The 24,280-nt window shown below is 34.0% G+C and overlaps 1 pseudogene; it reads right to left on the bottom strand.

The window, feature by feature from the left end:
• Nucleotides 1-393: 393 nt before the first annotated feature.
• Nucleotides 394-24,280, bottom strand: part of LOC140512410 (protein MEMO1 pseudogene) — a 57,524-nt pseudogene continuing 33,637 nt past the window's right edge.

Genomic DNA, 24,280 nt, shown 5'->3' with positions numbered 1-24,280 from the left:
CCTTCCTCCCCATTTTACAGATGAGCAAAACAGAGGTGAAGTTTGCCCTGGGTCACATAGCTAGTGATTGTCAAAGACAAGATTTAAAGTCAGGCTTTTCTGCCTCTAGGGTCAGAACCCTATATACCATACCACACAAATGGCTCTTCTGTTAATAGATATGGAACAGAAAATGGGCTATGAAACTGCTCAAAAGACTGTAGATCTCTCTCTCTCTCTCTCTCTCTCTCTCTCTCTCTCTCTCTCTCTCTCTCTCTCTCTCTCTCACACACACACACACACACACACACACACACACACACACACACACACACACAAATATGCAAATACAACCACCACCACTACCACTATCATTAGTTATTAGTACTTATACTGATACTATTAGTGCGAATTCTAAGCACTAGTACTGATAAAAGTGGTAACAGCAGCAACAGTAGTAGTGATAATAGTAACAGTAGCAATAGAAGTAGCAGCAGTAATAGTAGTTGTAGCAGCAGAAGCAGTAGCAGTCGTAGCAGTAAGAGTGGCACTGGCAGCAGCAGTTGTACCAGAAGCAGAAATAATCACCGAAGTAGCAGCTGCCACAGTATTAGTTAGTAGCTACTATTAGTAGCAGCAATAGTTGTAGTAACAGAAGTGATTGTAAAAGAAGTAGTAGTAGTAGCAGTAGCAGTAGCAGTAGCAGTAGCAGTAGCAGTAGCAGTAGTAGTAGTAGTAGTAGCAGTAGTAGTAGTAGTAGTAGTAGTAGCAGTAGTAGCAGCAGCAGCAGCAGCAGCAGCAGCAGCAGCAGCAGCAGCAGCAGCAGCAGCAGCAGTAGCAGTAGCAGTAGCAGTAGCAGTAGCAGTAGCAGTAGTAGTAGTAGTAGTAGCAGTAGTAGTAGTAGTAGTAGTAGTAGTAGCAGCAGTACTAGTAGTATAAGTCTTTTCATCTTACATTTGAAGAAGTTCAGATACAAATGGTTTTTGGACAAAGCACTGTAGTTCTTATTTATTGTTACAAAGATAATTGAACAGGTGAATAAAAAGACTGGTGTTTTATAATAAGAGAATGAAATTGAAGCAACGTAGAATCTTCTGTCATTTCACTGAAAGTATTTTAGGAACAGCTATGATATGATTATGGTTATATATATATATGTATATATATGAGTATATTAATATGATATGGTTGCTAATATTGTGATGATGGTAAACAGCTAGCTGATGAGAAACGTTTCCCACCTTGCTACTAGGAAAATGACTGCCTTCTGATGAGAAAAAGATCATTGTAGGGAAATTACAATATTTCCTGCCTATGCAGGTACATGAGGTAATCATTAACACTTTTTCTTCCTGCTTTTACTGGCCAAGTGAAGAAGAAATCTGTATAGGAGTATAAATGCTATTTCTTTCTATAGAAGGTAAAAGTAGAGGATTGGGTAAATAGCATCATACAATCATAGAGCTAGAGTTGGAGGTCATGTTGTCCAAATCCCTCATTACAGAAGCTGTATTAAAGTCAAGACAAAAACTGCTTTAAAAGAGTTTTTTGGTTCAAATAGAGCCATGCAAGCTTGGCTATAAGAAAATATTGAAGATAATTTTTAATTAAATCTTACAGATAGGACCAAGCTTCAACTAACCAATTATGGACGCTTCTACTTAATGAGACGGTAACTATATTGTACCCAGGGTTATTAATCTTATCCTAAATTCTGTTATTGCTTTTCAGTTTTCTTTATGGTTAGCTGTCATGCTTTGTTATACTTTAGGGGAAGCTAGGTGGCACAGTGAATAAAAGACCAGACCAGGAATCAAGAAACCCTGAATTCAAATCTGAATTCAAATCAGACACTTACTAATTGTGTGACCGTAGGCAAGTCACTTAACCCTGTTTGTCTCAGTTTTCCACCTGAAAAAATGAGTTGGAGAAAGAAACTGCAAACCATTCTATTACCTTTACCAAGAAAACCCCAAATGGGGTCACAAAAAGTTGGATATGATGGAAATGACTAAATAAAGTAATTATTTTAATAATAGAAAATAAATATTTTAACAGAAAAGACATTTTTTGAAGTGTATGCTACTCTCTGAAACAAACTTAACATTATCTAAGTAAAACCAAAATATTTGGTACTTGAACCCATGACGTAGATTGCACTGGCAATCCAATGTGATCTATCCATATCACATGGTATCTTATAATAAATAAACTGTCTTAGATGTCCTGTATTAGCACCTCCATATTCATATATCACAATCACCAAAAATGATTTGGGGAAATTTCAAATGAAGTATCAAGAGTTTGTCAGTCATCAAAATAAAAAATGTTTCCTTATCCTGGAATTTCATATGACAAATTAAAGATGTAAAAGTCTCTTAGTACTTCTACCTCTTTAAAAAATAATGAATTTCCCTTTTTAGTGTTTCTTAGGTCATTTTTCAAAATAACAAAAGCCACAAAAATTGATATGAAAGGATAGAAACACCATAATCTTGCAAGCATTATAATTTTATAGATACTGTAATGTATGTCAAAATGACATGAAATCCCATTTACTTTATTATCATATATATAAGACAAAGCAGCAAGCCTGGCTTGGAATCCCACCCATGAAACCATGACGTTGCATTGCAAACAGTTTTTAATGCTGTTAGGTGAAGTTATGCTTATTTCTTTATGTTTAATTTTTCTCCCCAAGGGGGATAATATGATGAAGTGAACTATGGAATCTCACTGCTGCAGTAAAAATAGAGAATATGGGTATGACCTGTGATTTTTTCACTAAAATAGCTACCAATTCACAACCTATTTGTAACTTCAGAACTAGGTGCAAAGGAGAGTCTTAAAGGTCATAGAGATTCAAAAAATTGTAAAGAATCACAAAGCTAAGAATATTAAATGGAGGGCTTGAATTCTGGTCTTCATAATTTTAGCCCAGCACACTTTTTACTCTGTCTTACTACTTGTACGCCATCTTCTGTCTGTTACTGTGTAATCCCTTCAAAATATACTGATATTAGAAAAGCACTGCAAACACCGTGCATTTTCCCCAACTCCCAGGTCCTACATTTGATTCAGATGAGACGACAATGAAGCACATGACACTTGGGAACTTTATCAAAATCTAGTGGAGGCAGGGGGAGGGTGATTAATCAGAAAATTCCTGATCAACTAACTTCCCCCAAGTCCAGTGGATGCAATAATGGAAAATATCTCTCCAAAGTCCTCAGATTCCAGAACTAGCATTTTGTCTTGCTTTTTTTGTTTGTTTGTTTTTGTCCATGGTAACATGTGGTAGTTGTTTTATTATAAAATGAAATCTTCTTACCTTGATTAGCCATTAAAAATCTAAACATCAATTTCTTCATTTGAGAAAACATTTTGAAATGAAATATGAATAATTTTGCAGTGATTAAATCTGATAGACTTAGCTCTTCTCAGAAATAAAAAGATCTAAGACAATTTCAACATGGAAAATGCTATCCAAAACAAGAGAAAGATCTATGAATGCAGATAGAAGTATACTATTTTCTCTCCTTTTTTCCTTTCTCATGGTTTTCCCCTTTATGTTCAGACTCTTCTTTCACAACATGACTAATGTGGACATAGGTTCAATATGACTGTATTAGGTTGCATGCTGTCTTGGGGACAGAGGGAGGAAAGGTAAGAAGAAAAAGAATGGAACTCAAAATCTTACAAAACTGGATGTTAAAAACTATCTTTACAAGTAATTGGGAAAAAAATAAAATTATATTAAGTGGGGGAAATTTCTTCATTTGTAAAATGGGCTTAACAATTTATGTATTAACTCACAGTATTGTTGTGAGGAGAAAACTGTTCAGTCAATTAATATCTTTATTAAATTAATACTTACGACGTACAGTCATTAGTACTGGGATGCAAAAAAAACTGACACAGTCTCTGCCCTGAGAGAACTGGAATTCCATTTTGAGATGCAAAATACACACCTGTATGTAAAAGAGAAGATAACTTTAGAAAAGAATGTTCAGAAATATGAACTGTTTAGTCCCATACACCTTGTAGACAGTGGGAGGATTCTTCACAAATGAAGTAGTTCTCTGAAAGTCTTCATATGGATTACATTAGTCCCAGAGCATCAAAGAACCTCCTCGATGAAATTTATAATGTTTTATTTATGTCATGCTAAGTCTATGATACACATACATACATGTGCATACACATATTTGTGTGGTCCTGTGCATGTAGTTCATAAAAAATATCTATGTGATGTATGTATATGTGTGTAGGTTTGTGTATATGCACATATATTCATCTACACAGATATAAATACATAGCCATTTGCATAAGCATATATGTAAGATGCACATGTGTGTATATATGTGTTGTTCACCCTTCATTTTCCAAGAGGACCAATAACATGATGATATGATGGTTGATGTTTTGATTTACCAAAGACTGAATTTAAGTGAAGCAGAGCTGTCAGCTTCATTCTGTCATAAAGAGTCATCAAAGTCCAGCAGCAGAATACACGTCAAGATGACTGGCAATCGTCCAGATTCAAGGACACGGGGTAGACATCCCCTTAACTCACCACTGGGTCTGACACCTGCCAATTAAACTCAACCTGGTTTAAACTCTGCCTTTACCAGAGTTTAGTTCTAACCTGTGGTTTCTAGAAGCTGTAAAATATGCAATGTTCACATACCAGTAAAACTGTCAGATAGATACATAGATACATAGATACATAGACAGATATAGATATACACATATATACACACGTACATATGTATGTGTGTATGCATGTGTATATATGTATATGTGCATATATGTGTATATATGTGTGTACACATACTCATGTGTGTGCATGCAAGTATACACGTGTATATGCACATGTGTACATACAGATGCAAACAGGCATGCTATATATGTTTATGATTGTGCATATATACATGTGTATTACATGCATTGATTATATATTCATGTGTGTATATGCATGCACATACATACATATATACATCTTCTATGTGTTCAGGTATATATACACACACACATGCAATAGGTTTGTTATTATATACATGTGCTTATATTATATGTATGAATATGCATATGCATATGCATGCATATATCATATGTGTATGTGCATATATTTACAAAGATATGCATGTGTTTATTATGTGAGTGTACATATATGTGTATATGTATATGGTTCACATACAATTATATAATTTATACAGTTCATCATATGAAATGTGTTGTTTGTATTTGTTCTGTTTTTCAGGAACAGATAGACCCAAAATGTGTATGTCCATGCGTGTGTATTTTCAGTAACAAATAGAATCCAAGTAGGTCTTTAGTAATTCCAGAGACATTTTCTTTTCTTTTTTTTTTTAATTGAGGTAAGTGACCCTGTCAGTGATTCAAAACTAATAGAAATTCTCCAGGAGTAAGTAATAGAATTTCAACATGGTTTTCAACTCAGCCTTTAATAGGATGGCCAGCTTAGAGCTTCTAGGAAACTTCTCTGACTGTGTGATAATTTAATCTAACAGATTCTTTAAAAGAATGCCAAACTCATTAGGGACAAATTAATCTCTTCTCAGTTTCTGCTCCCCAACCCACACCCATGCCTGGGACAAATTCAGATTCTATGGAATCCTCAAGAAGACATTGCTAATGATCATGATAATAATGGTCTGAATATTCTATGAAGCCACCACAACTGGAACCACATTTTCTAACCCCTCATCTTATAGAGGAGAATACTGAGGCACAAAGTAGTGAAGAAATTGCTAACGACTCATAGCAAACAATTGCTATGACAGTCAGAATCTTAATATAGGTTTTTCTGACTCAAGGACCAATTTTCAATGTGATATGTGTGTTCTTGAATATTTGAGGGAAGGGAAAAGAGAGAGAGAGGGAGAGAGAGAGTCAGAGACAGAGAGAGACAGAAAGAGAGAGAAAGAGAGAGTCAGAGAGAGACAGAGAGAGAGAAAGAGAAAGAGAGAGAGAGAGAGAGATAGACAGATAGATAGATAGATAGATAGATAGATAGATAGATAGATAGATAGATAGACAGACAGACAGATAGATATAGATATTAATAGAAAATTCTGGCAAATCCATGTATGTACAATCTTGTTGTTTTTCAGTAGTTTCAGTTGTGTCCAGCTCTCCATGACCCTATTTGTGGTTTCCTTTTTAAAGATACTGGTATGATTTGCCATTTCCTTCTTCAGCTCATTTCACAGATGAGGAAACTGAGGCAAACAGGTTTAATTGACTTTTCCAGGGTCACACAACTATTAAGTGACTGGGGCCAGATTTGAATGCATAGCACTGTATATTCTACTACATTTATTATTATGTAGGCTTTTGGGGTTACATATATCTATTGCATTTCTATAGTAGATATAGTATAGAAGGACATGCCACTGAGTTTCTCTTCCTAGTGCAACCAACATCACATTTATTGGCCTCACATGGTTAGCATTTTTATACTATGAAAACAAGAAAATTCTACAAATCAGGACTTGATTTATTGGTTAATTGATTTTCTAGCCTTATAAATATGATGGAAAAACTAATAATGTAGATTAAATTTAAATGTGTCATACAAAACTATTATGTTGTGGATAGCACAAAAAACAATGGAAGTAGTCTTTGAATATTCTAAAACTATAATCCAATATAGTAAAGAAGTCACAACGTTCATGGACAAGTAAAGTTACAACATACAAAATTATGATTAACCAGGTGGGCCACAGCTATAAAACTTCAAAAAAAAACAGTGTTCTGTGAGAATCAATTAGTTATATGGAATTTACAACACACACATATACATACACATATATATATATATACACACATATATATGCACAGATATGTTTGTGTAGTATGTATCTATATATATATGCATGTATATATATATATGTATATAATTCTTAAGGTGTGTGCTACGTGTCCTTTTTATAAATACAATTGATGATAAACACATGCATTTGTGTATGCATTTTCAAGAGATCCTAGTTGTTAAATATTTACCAGCACACTGCTGCAAACTAACAACCTGAAAAAAAGAGGTGATGTATTTAACATGAATAAAGAGTCACACTTTTTTGTTATATCTGATGTTGGAATTTCTTCTATTTGCCTATATATATATGTTATAAGGGTTTGAGTTTTTCTTTTCTTTCTTTTTACCCATAGAGGAGGGGGAATAAATTCCTTTTAGTTGGAAACAAAAATAAAAATAAGAATGTTAGTTTCTTGAGGGCAGGGTGACCATTTGCTTGTTAAATATTTAAACTGAATGACCTAAAGTTATCTTCAGTTCAAGGTATTCAAAAGAAGAAACCATTATCTTCTCCCATAAATCAGTTCTGTTTGTAAGCTTTCCTATTACTCTTTCGAGCACCACCAAGCTTCCAATCACTAAGAGTCACAATTTTGCCATGGGATGGACTGCTCATTTTTACTCACACTACTTATTCAAATCAGTTGCCAGCTCTTACCCTTCTTTGTTCCCTTCTCACTCACCTTCTCTTCTTAAAATCCATGCATTCATTCCAGACTCAGCTCAAGCTTCACCTTGTATATTAAGTATCCTGCTTGGACATTGTTTTTACTTTGTCTCCGCAATCAGAATATATGCTCCTGAGGACAGAAAATTTTGCCTTTCTTTGTATCCCCAATGCTGAGCATAATGCCTGGCATACAGTATGTGCTTAATCAATGTTTATTTACTGACTTATTGAAACCTTTTCTGACACACCCTGGATAGTAGCACCTTTCCCAGGTTAAAAAAAGTACATTTTATCTGTTTTGTAACTCCCTTTTATATACATATGTATATACATTTCTCTGTGTGTATACCCACACATCTTACACACACACACACACACACACGTGTATTGTGTATGTATATATTGTGTATGTATATATAGATATAGCTGTGTCTATCTATCTGTGTGTCTATCTATCTATCTATCTATCTATCTGTCTGTCTGTCTGTCTGTCTGTCTGTCTGTCTATCCATCCATCCACCCACCCACCCACCCATCCATCCATCCATCCATCCATCCATCCATCCATCCATCCATCCATCCATCTATCTATCTATCTATCTATCTATCTATCTATCTATCTATCTATCTATCTACAGACATACATACATACACAAACACATTGCTCTCTCCCCAGCTAGAATGAAAGATCCTGAGGGAAAAGACTGGGTTACTTTTGTTTTCATATTTACAGTGTCTAACACAGGGTATGGCACATAATAGCCACATAATAAATGTTTGTTGATTGGTCATAAAATATTAGTTAGAGGGTATGAAAATATGGTCTGTAAGATTCAGATATCACAAGGCTGGACAAGCATTTTATGTATTGTCATTGGGATAATACTAATTACTAAACCCTCCCAACACACACACACGCACACACACACGCACACATACACGTTCTTTCAGGCTGGTAAACTACACAGATTTATTTAAGTTATTAATTTCAGTGTTTGTTTTTTTCCTTCAATTTTCAGTAACTTCGTGTTCCAAAAAGAAAAATGTCAGTAACTGACAAATATTATGAAAATCTACTCTAATAGTTATTCAATTAATCAATCAGCATTTCCTAAGTGTATATTTTTCCCAGGTATTGTGATGCAAAAGCTAAAAATGAAATTCTCTTCACCAAAGTGGCTTCTATTTGGTCAGGAAAGATGTCCATAAGTACATATAAAATAAATTCAAGATGACTTTTTGAATAGCTGGTGAAACTAAGGAAGGCTTACACATAGAGAAGCTGTTACTTGATCAGAATTTGGAAGGAAAAAACATGTATCATCTAGTATTGCTAATTGTCTTTTTATTGGTATGTGCACAAACTTTCCCACTATGCTATAAGCACTTTGAGGGTCAGAGGCATTGCTTTACTTGGACTTCTTTGTCTTGCCCTAATGATCTAACACATCGTCAAGCCCAAATAAGGTTCTCAGATAGTGTTTTTGACTTTATGATACCTCAGTGAACCATATAAGTACAAAGATTTCGTTCATCTGGATGTTTCCTATACCAAAACAGTTCAAAACTCCTCTGGGTCTTTTTAAATATGAATGAGTTGCTTTAGAAATTCTATACCTGAGAAATATATCACCTTCAGTCCAACCTGGGAAATTATTTATCTTAACTTAGATTGTAAAGTTGGTTGGTTTTGAGACTTCCTTTTACATGTTAATAATTAAACTCCTCAGGCTACCAGAAAGTTACAATAATTGTTAAAAGTAATGTCTTCAGACTAAGACCGTAGTTTCTCCTCCTCTTCAGTAGCTTTATTATTCTTCCAAGTATTAGGGGAGAGATGCATTTCTTTCTAATAGGCTACCAAACAGTCAATTCTTTCTCACTTGGTGAAACAAAGGGATACAGTTCCCTTAACCATTTGAATATATCTCAGAATCACCACTCCTGCTTAGAGAGAAGAAAAGGGGACTTTATTCTGGCAATTGATGTTTGTTTCTGTTTATTTTAACTTGCATATGCATATGTGTGTATATATATTATGTATTATAATACATAAAATATGTATATATGTATCTGTGTGTATGTTTATGTGTATATATATGTGTATATGAATGTGTGTGTGAGTGTGTGTGTGTGTGTGTATATATGTATGCATGTATGTATAGCATCTGCATCATTCTAGTCAGAAGAAATGGATAAAGAGGTTTCCAGTCACAAATGGCAAATTGTACTTAAATATAAACACAGATCTTGTCCCATGTCCAGTCCCTTACTACTCATTTTTATAGGATGAACAATGGGATGAATACCCCCACCCACCCCTCTTTAAAAAAATTACCATGAAACTGGATCGGGATTACACAATTACAAAATTGGAGGATTACAGTGGATATCAGCCACCATCTTGTCCAATCTATATATGAAAGGTATCCCTACTACACAAGCCCCAAAAGACTAGACTTCTAAGCTCTGCCCTAAGAACTATGAAGAGGGGAAATACATCTGTTTAGGCATCTAATTCTATTTTCAGAAAGTTCTAACCACCAGAAAGTTTTGTTTTGTTTTGTTTGCTTATGCAACGCAAAGACTAAATGGGTCTCTTTGCACCTTGCATCCTTTTTTCCCAGCTCTGCATGTTGGAACCAAACAGAACAAGTCCGATTTCTCCTCCTTGTGATTGTTTGTAGAAACCAAGACCATAGGTCTGAGTTTCCTCAACTTACCAATGTCCAACTTCTTAAATAGATCCTCATAAGATATGGAATCAAGGTGCTTCACCATCCTAGTTGCCTTCCAGGGGTCATGCTCTCAGCATTCTTAGTGTGATATCCAGAACTGAATGTAATATTCCATGTAGGATCTAATCAGGGCATGGTAAAATGGGATTATGATCTGCATATTCTTGGAAGTTGTGACTTTTAACATAGCTCAAGATGGCATTCCTTTTTCATTCTTTGCTTATGACATCAATCACCCCGTTGATGCATTGTTCTGGCAATTAACGAAATTCCTCATGTCTTTGTCTTTCAGGATAACTATGTAACCAAATCTCTGAATTTTGTACTGGTAAATTATGTTTTTTTCTGAATCTAGGTGTAAAAATTTAAAATTATTGGGGGAAATTTATGACCAGTCAAGAGATAGAGAACATCATGAAGTACAAAAATGGATGATTTTCGTTACATCAAATTGAAAAGATTTTGCACAAACAAACCCAATGCAACCACGATTAGGAGGGAAGCAGAAAACTGGAAAAGAATTTTTGCAACTAGTGTCTGTGATAAAGGCCTTATTTCTAAAATATATAGAAAATTGAGTAAAATTTACAAGAATACAAGTCATTCCCCAATTGATAAATGGTCAAACGATATGAACAAGCAATTTTCAGAGGAAAAAATTAAAGATGTTTATAGTCTTATGAAAAAATGCTCTAAAACATTTTTGACTTGAGAGATGCAAATCAAAACAATTCTGAGGTAACACGTCATACCTATCAGAATGGCTAACATGACAAAACAGGAAGATGATAAATGTTGGAGAAGATATGGGAGATTTGGAACACTAATTCATTGTTGGTGGAGCTATGAGCTAATCCAACCATTCTGGAGAGCAATTTGGAACTATGCCCAAAGGGCTACAAAAGTGTGCATACTTTTTGACCCAGTAATATTGCTTCTAGGACTGTATCCCAAGGAAATCATAAAAATGGAAAAGAGTCCCACATGAACAAAAATATTTATAGCAGCTTTCTTTGTGGTGGCCAAGAACTAGAAACTGAGGGGATATCCATCAATTTGGGAATGGCTGAACAAGTTGTGATATATGAATGTAATGGAATACTATTGTGCTATAAGAAATGAAGAACAGGAAGACTTCAGGGAGGCCTGGAAGGACTTGTATGAACTAATGCTGAGTGAAAGGAGCAGAACCAGAAGATCATTGTACACAGTAACAACCACAGTGTGCAAGGAATTTTTCTGGTAGACTTAGCCCATCACAGCAATGTAAGGACCTAAAACTTTCCCAAAAGTCTCAAGGCAAAATGCTTTCCACATTCAGAGAAAGAACTTTGGAATTGGAAAACAGAATGAAGCACAATATTTTCTCTTGTGTTATGGTTTGTTTTGATTGGTTTTCCTCATGGTTTCTCCCATTTATTTTAATTCTTCTATGCAGCATGACTAATGTGAAAATGTGTTTAATAACCCATATAAGATTATGTGCTGTCTCAGGGAGAGAGAGATTGGGGGAGAGTCTAAGACTTGTGGAAGTGATTGTAGAAAACTGAAAACAAATAAATTAATAATAAAAAGTTACCCCTATTGAATTTAACTTATTACATCCAGCTCTAGTCTATAAAGATCTTTTACACATGCTGTCTATTGTCCATAGGTTATTTTCATCTCCCAATATCCCATAATAGGCAAATCTTATAAGGTTACTGAAAACACTTGTACCTAATTCACTGTTAAATGCACAGAGGCAAACACCTATTTCTGGGATACTCCATTGGTGAGTTCTTGCAATATTGGCTTTGAACGACTATTTTTGAATTCAATTATTCAGCCTACTCTGAAACCATCTGACTATCATCACTTAGTCAACATCTTTCTATCTTCTATCCAAGAATGACTTTCTTTATCAAAAGCTTTAATCAAATCGAGGAAAATTATGTCCTTAGCATCTCTCTAATATGTAAATCATGCTTCAAAAAGAAACAAAGTTAGTATGTCATTATTCATTCTTGATATGTCTTGATTGAATCAAAGCTCAATAAGTTGTGTTTTTTTCTTAAGACTATGAAAATGGAAGAATTGGTCATCTTAGATTCTTCCCACAGAACTTATTCATAAAGAAAAAAAACTTGGTCAATAAAATTACACTATTTGAAATTGATCTTAGAGAGTAGAATCAGGTGCAAAATATCAAGTTTAGGCTTGCTATCAGCAAAATAATTAGAACAGTTACACGTAAAAAAAGACTGCCTCTGATGGTGGTGGATTCCCCTCTTTGTAGGTATTAAAGTAGAAATTGGAAGTTCTCCATCAAATTTAGAATTACTTTTACATAGGATTGTGTGGCTAGATGGTTACTGGGCTCCTCCTTTTCACACTCAAATTCTTGGATTCTGAAAAAGCCAAACAATCATCTAGATCCAACATTTCCTATGATTCAGTCTGTAGTTGGTTTTCAAGATCACAGATATTAAAATAAGGGGAAGGTGTCCACCCTGGTTCTGCAAATATGATAACAGACTTTAAAGCTAGAACTAACATTAAAGGTTGTTAAGTTGAATTTCCTCATTTTATAGATTTTTGTATTTGCAAGTAATTGGACCCCAGAGGGTAAATTACTTTTGAAAGGGGAGTTCCTTCGGTGTTGTGTAAAAAGTTTTAATTTATCTACAATAAATCAGGAAATTCTAATTTTCTGGAAATTATTTATGTATCTATTCCAGATACAAACATATGGCATATATAAAACTGTATACATACATATATACATGTATGTGTATACATCTAAGTATGTGTATGTATACACACATACACATATGTGTGTATATATATATATACAAACCCATGTATACACATACATACAAGGATATATTTTGGTGTACATATATTTACATATACTAAATATGCATACACATATATACCCATATACACACACCTGCGCAGACTGCTTTTGGGACACCTATATATAGTCAACAAATATCTTTTAAGTTCTTACTATGTGTGAAGCATAGTTCAGTATAATTTCTTCTAGGTGTTTTTATCAGTGCTTGATAGTACTTAGGCCTGAGGCAGGCAGGCAGTCAACAAGCTTATTAAGTGACAGCCAAAGCAATAAGCACCAGTGGATGCAAAGAAAGGGAAAAACGCTACCTGCCCTTAAGAAATTCACCTTCTAATGTACTGCAAAGGATAATAGTTCATAAATTAAATACATAAATAAAGTAAGCATGTTGAATTTTAATTCTGGGGGTTAAATGTTTTAGGGAGACGAACCATTTCTAGGGGGGTGACATGAATGGACTTGTGTTTTATGAATGTGTTTCTATATGACTATGACTATCTCAGATTTCTTCTCTTGAGAACCACCAATTCTTATTCTTTTACCACATTTCAATTAAGAATATAGTTCTTGTTATTATAAATTTGAATATGTTTTATGTACTTTGAAAATGTAACTATTATCAAATAAATTTCCTCTAAAGAATCTTTCTCAGCTAAATATTTTACTCGTATTTTAGTTATATTTGTGTTAAGATAAAAATCATTTTACACAATTAAGATTGCTAATTTTTACTTCTATTATTTTCTCTATGCCTTGTTCAGTCATAACTCTTGCTTTGCTCATTGTCATGAAAGGTAAGCTCTTCCTTACTCATCTAAATTTTTTATAATGTGACAATCTATATCGTTCATCAATTATAATGCATGATATAAATTCAGACTGCTGGGTCAAACCTGATTTCTGCTAGATTTCTTTCCTATTTTCTAAGCATTTGGGGAGTCAAATAATGAGTCCATAGCCCATTAGTTTCATTCTACCACTTTCATTTGCATCATCTCTGTACTGTAAATCTAATCTGTCCTAATGATCAATATTATTTTTTTTCAGTGTGTGGCAATTTTATTGATGGTGAATGCTTTGTGATGCTAGATATGGTACTGTTAGATGCCTTTCATTTTCATTTTTTCCTCTAGACAGTGAAGTGAATAAGGTGCTAGACTGGGACCGGGGAATACTTGACTTTAAATACTGTCTCTGATATTTATTAATTGTAGGCCAAGGTACATCACTCAGTTGTCTCAACCTTAGGTCCTGTGAAAGCAAAATTCTATAAAAATATCACTTGCCTCACAAAGGTGTTGTAAAACATATGTGATTTAACATATATAACATTGTTTTTATAAACTTTAAAAAATTATCTAAATGCTAGGTATTATTAGTGATTATTTCCCTTGGAATTCTTGATCATCTGTGGTTAAAATTAATTTGACTATTAACTTCCATCTCCACAAAGTAAATTTTTCTTTGTCTTATTATAGTATTGACTCCTGGGGAATAAAGACAGGTTTTAGTTTGTTTTGTCTTTCATTTTATCCTGAGTGCTTAGCATAATATCTGGAATACAGTAGGAATATGATAAATGCTTCTTGGCTTGCATGAGTAAATTAATTTAGTTAGCATTTTCATTTTCACTATATTGACTGAGCCAATTATAAAGAATTAATTTTTGTCCAATCATTTGGTTATGTGTTTTCATGTCCATAAAGAGAATCATGCTGCTGCATATACAATAGTTCCTATATGTATCTTGGTAGGTAGATTGCGAAGGATGTAATATATTCTATATTCACTAAGAATGGAATTTCTCTTTCACTTCAAACTGGGTTATTTTGGCAATGTCTAAAGATGAAGATGATTTTATATCCTACTGTTTTGCTGGAGTCAAAATTATTTCAAATAATTTCAGTTGATTCTCTAGAGTTCCCTAAATGAATCACCATATCATCTGTGAAATCTAGTAATTTAATTTCTTGTTTGTTATGCTTATTAACTCAATTTCCTTCTATTTCTTTATTTTTGTAACTAGGTTTTCCATACCTACGTCTAATGGTACTAGATAAATATACTTGTCCCTGATCTTTTTGGAATATCTTCTAATTTGTACCCATTCTAAAATGTTGACTCTTGGTTTTGGAGATATATTACTCATCATATAAAGGAAAGGTTCACTTAGTTATATATTTTGTATTATTCTTACTACAAAGAAGTACATTTATTTTTAAAAAGTTTTTTTCTACATTTTGATATTATATGTCTTCTTATTGTTACTAATATGACCTATTATATTCATAATTTTCCTAATATCAAACCAAACTCAAACAATTAGACTACATCCAATCTAGAAATGGTGTATAATATTTAAAAATATTGATAACATTTTTCTTTTTTTATTTTAGACTCAAACACCAGAACTCAAATATAGAATGTAGAAAAAAGAAACGTATCGTAAACTTATATATTGAAAGAAATGCAAAGTAAAAAAAGGAAAAAATGTCATGTGAAAGAGCAGAACATACGAGATAATGCAGAAATAAATTTTCATTTCAAAAAAGACTGCATGATGAATACTACATATTTTGTAGAGACCTGTCCATCTTTTCTTTGCCTCCTTATAAATTTTCTTTTTTTTCTCAGCTTTGCAGTTTTTACCTTGTTCTTTTCTCCCTCCCCCTCCCAAGAAGGCCACAATTATGTGAGTGTGTGTGATAAAAACTTACATATGTAGACATATACTTTCCCTAACATATTTAACACCTGATCTTTTTTTATTTATGTTTGTATGTTCTCTTATTTCCTACCTCTCATGACTCCTCTAGTTTACTTCTACCTGCTACTTTTCCCTCCTCTTATTTGACCTACCATCCCTTCAAGAATCCCTCCCCTATCTTTCCATTTCCATAAATCTATATAACCCTTCTATACTCCCCTATTACCTATTCCCTCAGCCTACCTTCTAAAGATCCCTTACTTATCCTCCTTTGGCAACATTTTTAATGTTGCTAGTGTTTCAGCATAATTTTCACTAATGTTATATGGGCATACTGATCAATAACTTTCTTTCATGTTTTTGACTCTATGGTTTAAGCACAAATACCATATCTATTTCATAGAAGGTGTAACCCCCTCTTTACATATTTTTAAAACAATTTGTACAATATTAGAATTCATTGAAAGTTTACTGGGAGTTATTTGTAAATTCACTGTGTATTTGCATCTCTTTCACTGAGCATTCATTTCTGTCTTGTCCATTTTTTTCCCTAAGATTATGTTATTCAGATTCTCCACTTTCAATTCTATTAGTGCGGACATATCCTATTTTTGTGAATTTTCATTTATTTAATTTGTCAGTTAAGTGAATAATTGGGCAAAAGAATCTTCAACAATTTCCTTTATTTGTTCACTTGTGAATTGTTTCACCCTATTTGTTTTTGATACAGGGAATTTGGTCCTCTTAAAAATGAGCTATCTAATGATTTATCTAAACTATCATTTTTTTTTTAAAAATTCTTAGTTTTAATTATCAATGAACACTTCTACAATTTTAATCTCTATTTTTGTTTATTTTCAAACATTTTTGTTTTCTAGGGTTTTTTTAGTTGTATCCTTCATTCATCAATCTATTCTTTTTTGATAGAAGTACTTAGAGATACATAATTTGCTCTATGAATTATTTTGGCTGCAGCCCCAAAATGTGTAGTCTCCTTGCTGGCATATTTAATAAAATTATATACTGTTTCTATAATTGGTTTCCTGACTCTTCAAAAATTTAGAATTAGTTACTTAGTTTTCAAATAATTTTCATCCTTTCTTCAAAAATCTTCCAGTAAATAAGGTTTTATTACACTGTGACCAGTAAGAATTGCTTTTAATATTTCTGATTGATTTGCACTTGTTTTGAGCATTTTTTGCTTTACTATAGGGTATATAAAGGTGCCATGCAAGTGGAGAAAAATGTATACTTTTTTCCTATTCAAAAATGGCAAGAAATCTATAATACTGATTTCCTAAAATTTGGGTTGGGTCCTTAACTTATTTATTTCTTCTTTTTTATTTGATTGTATAGGACTGGGGTTTGATATATTGACAAATAAAGTGAAATAATAGCTGTCATTTACATAGCATTGTAATCTTTGCAAAGAATTTTACAAACATCTAATTTTATACTAAAAACAACTATGATAGATGAGGGTATTACTACTCCCATTTTACAGATGGGGAAACTGATTCAGACAGACCCTAAGTGATTTGCCAGTGTTCACACATAGTAAATGTCTGAGGCCAGAACTGAATTCAGGTCTTCCTGAATGGAGCTTTAGTCCCCTACAGATTGCATGTGCTGACTGAGGTCTCCCATTATATCATTTTTCACTGTTTCTCCTTGTACCTTCTTCTTTTCTTTTAAATATTTAGATTCTGTGCCACTTGATTAATTTAAATTTCATACTGATATTAATTCATTGTGTATATGAGTTCCAGATAAATAATTCCCCAATGATCTCTTTTAATCACCTCCATTTTTCTTGCAGTCATGTCAAAGAATGTTTGCTACTCCTGTATTTTTCCATTTGACTAGAGAATGACAGAATTTGTTGTAGTCCTTAATTTTAATGGCGTGTTTTTTTTTTCAAAACATATCATATGGGACTGTTTCCTAATTCCACAACTCTTTACCATGTGGGAAGGGGGGAGGGTCTTCCTCTCATTCTCATTCACAGTTATGATTATTAATTGCATAGTTCCTTCTATCCTATCATTTTATACACTCCCCAGTGCCATGATGCAGTTGACTCATACCAACCAAATGTTAAATTGTCAATGTCAGCAATTACATCTCAGAAATTGACAAATGCTACAAATCAGGTCTTAATTTACTGTTTTGCTCTTTGTCTAAACTTTAAAAATGATAAGTAAAATGCTAATAATACTGGTGAACTTTAGAAGTGAGCCTGCCTTCATTTTTAATAGCTGCAAAGTCTCTTGTGACAAATTTACCAGAACATGTTCATTTTCCCCTTCTTTTTGCTTCCTGTCCTTTCTTTATAAAGAAGAGGATGGGGAAAGAGGATTGTGTTCTGCATCATCCTCTGTGCTTAATGTAATCAGCTTCAATCCCCCTCTACCCTTCTTTGTGAATCTGAATCCTTACATTTCAAGAATGTTCCCCTTTTATGGGTAAGTCGATCACATCTATATTGACAGTTACAATAGCAAATTCTTCATTTTCCTTCATCCTATCATCTTATATGTTTTCCTCTATTTCCTTTTTTTTACTCATTACAAAGAAAAAGTGGTGAGAAAGAAAGAATGTGCTCAGAAAGATAGATAGATAGATAGATAGATAGATAGATAGATAGATAGATAGATAGATAGATAGATGATAGATAGATAGATAGATAGATAGATAGATAGATAGATAGATAGATATAGATATATCATTAGCTTCTGCTTTCTTGCTTCTCTATCTTTCCCTTCATCTAGTCCTCAATCACAGGTTCTTATGCTTTATGATCTTTTTAATCCTCTCTTCAAGATACTGCACCAAAGTTCCAACTGGCTTTGCTCATAACATCCCCTCCTCATTTTTCTCTCTTTCTTTATTCTCTCCCGTGTTATCCCCATTTTAAGTACTCTGTGTATGTGCATGTGCTATCCCCAATTTGCACAGACTTCTACTTGTGTACTCAGTTATATCAGATAATAAGTTTCCCTACCCTTCCTCACCTTTTCTTCCTTAGAATTTATCTTTTGCTTCTTTTCTTATTTTAGAATCATTAAAACATAACAAAACCACTTCCAGACCCTCTTTTATTTAATCCATTTTAAGATGCCTAATGATATTAGGATTCTCAGGAAACGCTTGTACCATGTCCCTTGTTAGAATGTGAACTCCTCATCCATTTTTAATCCTTCTTGAACGTTCACTTGGATTTTTCTTTTTAATCTTCTCTTGACACATGTGTTTGTATTTCAAAATTTCTACTCAGTTTTTGTCATTTCATCAAGAATGCTTGGAAGTCAGTCCTCTATTTGATTAAAGCTTCTTTTTTCCTTTTACTATTCTACTGTTTTGCTGAGTTAATTATTATTAGCTATAAGACAATACTGTTTTTTCTTTTGTAATTCTCTATGCCATGTTCTCTGCTTCTTTAATGAGATAGCCGCTAAATTTCATATGATACTGACTGATTACTAGAAATTTAGACCTTTGATGGGGGGCAGAGCCAAGATGGCAGAGTAACAGCACTGGCTTGCCAGTGTACTCCCTGAAAACCAGCTGAATACCTGGAAAAATGATTTTAAGCACATTCTGGAGCTGCAGAACCTACAGAATGATAGAGTGAAGCAAATCTCCAGCCCAAGACAGTTGGAAGCTCATAAGGAAGTTTCTATTGCACTGTGCTGGGTGCAGAGCACAGTCCAGTGTGGGCCATGCAAGCTCAGAAAGGACCTCAGCAGACCTAGGGGGAACTGAATCTTGGGCACCTATGGCAGTTTCCAGATTTCATGACCTCAAAATGCCTAGGACGAATTGGAAGGCCAGTGGAAAAAATCTGTGGGACCTGTATGAGGTAGTGGAGTGATCAGGTCCCAGGCCCAGAGTGGCAGAGGAGGAGACTGCAGCAGCAGCAGGAGCAGGAGCAGCTGCAGCTGCAACTGCAGCAGCAGTGACTGTTTCTGAAGCTCTAGACCCACAGCAGCTGATAGTACACCCCTGTAACTCCACTGGAAGCAGAGAACTCTTTGACAAAGAACTCAAAAGTCACGTAAAAAGTTGGAAAAAACAGCAAAAACCCCCTTGTGAAAACAGAAGCAGAGAGGTGATAAGCATATTTTTTTTCTTTACAGGTAGAAGTAGAGTCTTTATTCTTTATGTCAAGGAGGCAGTTTGGGGGCAGGTAGATGATGCAGTGGAGGTTCAAGAAGACTCATCTTCCTGAGTTCAGATCTAGCCTCAGACATTTACTAGCTATGTGATCCTGGGCAAGTCACTTCATCCTATTTGCCTCAGTTTCCTCATCTGTAAATGAGCAGAAGAAGGAAATGGCAGACAATTCCAATATCTCAGCTGAGAAGACCCCAAATGGGGTTACAAAGTGTCAGACACAGCTGAAAACAGCTGAATAAGGACAAGTTATACAACAAGGATCAGTTACTGTAGGAGTCTTAATAAATGGATGAAAATTTTTAAATTTTAAATTTTCCCTCTCCCTAGGGGATGTGTCATTCTCTGTTGCTATTATTAAGTGTGCACACTACTTGGGTTACATAACATGCTTTATCCTTTTTTATACCCGCCTTACACCAGGACAGAAGTTCTAGAAGATAAGGTGCTGGGCTACAGAATCTTACTTTTGTAACAAGGAAGACCAAAATATACAAATAGAAGACAAGAAAGTCAGAGCTCCTTCATCCAAAGCCTCCAAGAAAAATATGAACTATCTCAGGCCATAGAAGAGTTCAAAAGGGATTTTTGAAAGTCAAGTAAAAGAAGTAGAGCAGAAAGCAGGGAAGTAGAAGAGAAATAAGAGTGATGCAAGAAAATCATGAAAAACAACTGCTTGCTAAAGGAGACCCCAAAAATGGTGAAGAAAGCAATGCCTTAAAAATAGACTAACCCAGATGTCAAAAGAGCCAAAGAGGAGAAGAATGCCCTAACAAGCAGGATTGGTCAGAAGGAAAGGAGGTCCAAAAGTTCACTGAAGAAAATACTTCCTTAAAGATTAAAATGGAGAAGATAAAAGCTAATAACTTTATGAAAAATCAAGAAATTATAAAAGAAAGACAAAGAAATTAAAAAATAGCAAATAATGTGAAATATCTCACTGAAAAAACAACTGGCCTGGAAAATATGCCAGAGATACAATTTAAAAATTATCGTACTACGTGAAAGCCATGATCAAAAAAAGGGCCTAAACATTATCTTCCAAGAAATTATCAAGCAAAACTGCCCTAATATTCTAGAACCAGAGGGTAAAATAGATATTGAAAGAATCCACCAATCATCTCCTGAAAAAGATCCTAAAAGGAAAACCCCTAGGAATATTGCCACCAAATTCCAGAGTTCCCAGGTTAAGGAGAAAACATTGCAAGCAGCTAAAAAGAAACAATTCAAGTACTGTGGAAATACAGTCAGGATAATACAAGATGTAACAGCTTCTACATTAAGGGATCACAGGTCTTGGAATATAATATTCCAGAGGTGAAAGGAGCCAGAATTAAAAGCAAGAATCACCTACTCAGCAAAACTGACTATAATACTTCAGAGAAAAAAATTTAATTTAGTGAAATAGAGGACTTTCAAGCATTCTTCATGAAAAGACCAGAGCTGAATAGAAAATTTGACTTTCAAACAGAAGAATCAAGAGAAGCATGAAAAGGTAAACAAGAGATGCCATAAGGGATTTACTAAAACTGAATTGTTTACGTTCCTATATCGAAAGATGATAGTTGTAACTGGAGACTTTTCTCAGTATTAGGGTAGTTGGAGTGATTATATACATATATAAAGAGGGCACAGGGTGAGTTGAATAGGTAGGGATGATATCTAAATAAATAAAATCAAGGGGTGAGAGATGACTGTATCGGGAGGGGAAATGGAGAAATAGAATGGGGGAAATTATCTCACATAAAAGGGGGAAGAAACAGTTTTTTCAATGGAGGGGAAGAGGGAGGAGGTGAGAAGGAAAGAGTGAACTTTACTCTCATTGAATTTGGATTAAGGAAGAAATAGCATGCATATTCAATCTGGTATGAAAATCTGTCTTACCCTACAGGAAAGAAGAGGGAAAGGGGATAAGCAGGATGTGGGTGGGGGGATGATAGAAAAGAGGTCAAATGGGAGAAGGGGATAATTAGAAGTAAACACTTTTGAGGAGAGATAGGGTCAAAATAAGAATAGAATAAATGGCAGGCAGGATAGGATGGAAGGAAATATAGCTAGTCTTTCACAATATGACTGTTGCAGAAGTGTTTTGCATAACTACAAATGTATAACCAATATTGAATTGCTTGCCTTCTCATTGGGGATGAGTGAGGAGGGAAGAAGAGAGAGTAGTTGGAATTCAAAGTTTTAAAAACTAATAATTGTTGTTTTTACATGCAACTGGGAAATAACATGTACAGGCAATAGTGTATAGAAATATATCTCGCCCTACAAGAAAATAGAGGAGATGGTGATAAGAGAAGGGAGGGAGTGATAGAAGGGAGGGCAGACTGGGGGAAGTAATAATCAGAATGCATGCTGTATTAGGGTAGGTGGAGGGGAGAGATGGGGAGAAAATTTGTAACTCAAAATCTTGTGGAAGTGTCTGTTGAAAACTAGAAGTGAATTAATAATAGAAAACAATGCTGCTTAACTGTTAGCTATTGTTATCATAACAAAAATATTTGTTTATATGTTATAAATAGAATAAATGTGTCTAAATTAGATTAACTTCTAATTCAAATATAATTTCAATTCTTTTTTTTTTCAAGGAAAAAACATAAGAAAATAATTAAGCTTAACTAGTTGAATAAATAAGAGAAATTCATTCTAAATTCAACTCAGCCATAAAAATAATCAGGATAATTTGCGAAGCACCAGCAATTACTTAAAAAAAAAAAATTTACCAAGGAGACTGTCTGCGCTGTTGTCTAGTTTCAGGGATTTTCTCCAGAAGGTAGAATTTTCATGAAACACTGTCAAGTATATTTACCTGTAAATAATTATAACAATAATTTCCACTAAAATAATAATTCATTGAATATGCCACTTCAGAGCTTACAAAGTTCTTTCCTCATGTTAATGTTACTTCTATATTCCATTGGTACTTGAATGTTTTGCAATATGTTTTTTATCCATTAGCACATTTTAGCTTGTGATAGAAATGGTGAAATATCATTGCTCCCCCATTTTACAGATTGGCAAATTGAGACTTAGAGAAATATCAATAATTTGCCCATGATCACATAGTTACTGCAAGAGGCAGTATATAAAGCTATTCTTTCTTACTTTAAACCTAATACTTTTATCAATACACCTTCCAACTCAGGGTTGAGGATTTGGGAGGTGGAACTCTTCACCATTGATTTTAATCATACTTTCTTTAAAAAAAAAATCACTTGCATCCAATTCTTATTTCCATTTGCGTAATTTATTTCAAAACTAAGAGCTAGCATATGACTAGTTTGGTATTTGATTATTTAAAAATTCTAAAATGACTTGAAAACGAATGATGGATTTTTTTAAAAGGAGGAAGCAGCATAGTAAAAAATAATCTGGACATGGAAATAGAAAGAAACTACTTCAAATCATTTAGCCTCTCTGACTCTCAATTTCCTCATCGACAAAATGAGTAATAGGAGATCCAAATGAAAAAATACTTTTGAAATTATTTTTAAATGTCAGGCATAATTGGGTTTTAAAAAGTAAAAATAGGTTTTTTTTCCCTTTATGATATGTACTTGAGTCATTTTTAAAGGTTTTGCTTCACTCTAATCCTCCTTGAAGTGCAATTATTTGATTTTGAATTAGAAACTCTATAATACTATATTCCAACAATTGACTGTACCTGAATTCATAATAAACACAATTCTGAGTCTCCAGGAAGCATTTTGGAAACTTGACTATAAAGGAGAAACCTAAATGACCCATGTATTCTACAACATGGTTGTTTCTTGCTGTCTGTTATGGAACAATGTGACTAAAAACCTGCATTCCTCCATTTATACAAGTGGTATAGACTTAACAATTTTTAGCATCCACAATATGAAGAAATGCTGCTTCAACACAGAGAAACAAAAGCCCATGGCAATTCAAATGATCATAATTCATTCATTCATTTGTTTGACAAATAGTTGTTGCTTTGCTACAAATAAGGCAATATATTATTGTCCCAAAGTTCCAGCAGAACGTAGGGACTCAAAGTAGGACTTATTAATATAAAAAGTTGACCTTTATTCCAGAAGAACATGAAGGATATGGGTCAGTTAATGTTAATCATTGAGGCAAAAACCTGAGGTCAATAAAATAAAACTTTCCAAAACTCCAAGCTAATGCTAACATACACTCTTCTTTCTGAGACACTGCATTTCAAATGTGCTTCCAAAGATCCTGAAAACTGAGAGACTTGGGTTGTATATGGATAACCAGAATCCAAGAGGCCATTGTCAGTTTAATATAAAATTGAACATCAAGGAGGAAGTACAAGCACAGGAATGTATTGGGCCAGTTG

The sequence above is a fragment of the Notamacropus eugenii genome, chromosome 6 (assembly GCF_028372415.1).
Source record: "Notamacropus eugenii isolate mMacEug1 chromosome 6, mMacEug1.pri_v2, whole genome shotgun sequence".
NCBI lineage: Eukaryota > Metazoa > Chordata > Mammalia > Diprotodontia > Macropodidae > Notamacropus > Notamacropus eugenii.
Note: the sequence above shows the minus strand (reverse complement) of the source record. Positions and strands in the feature narration are given on the sequence as shown.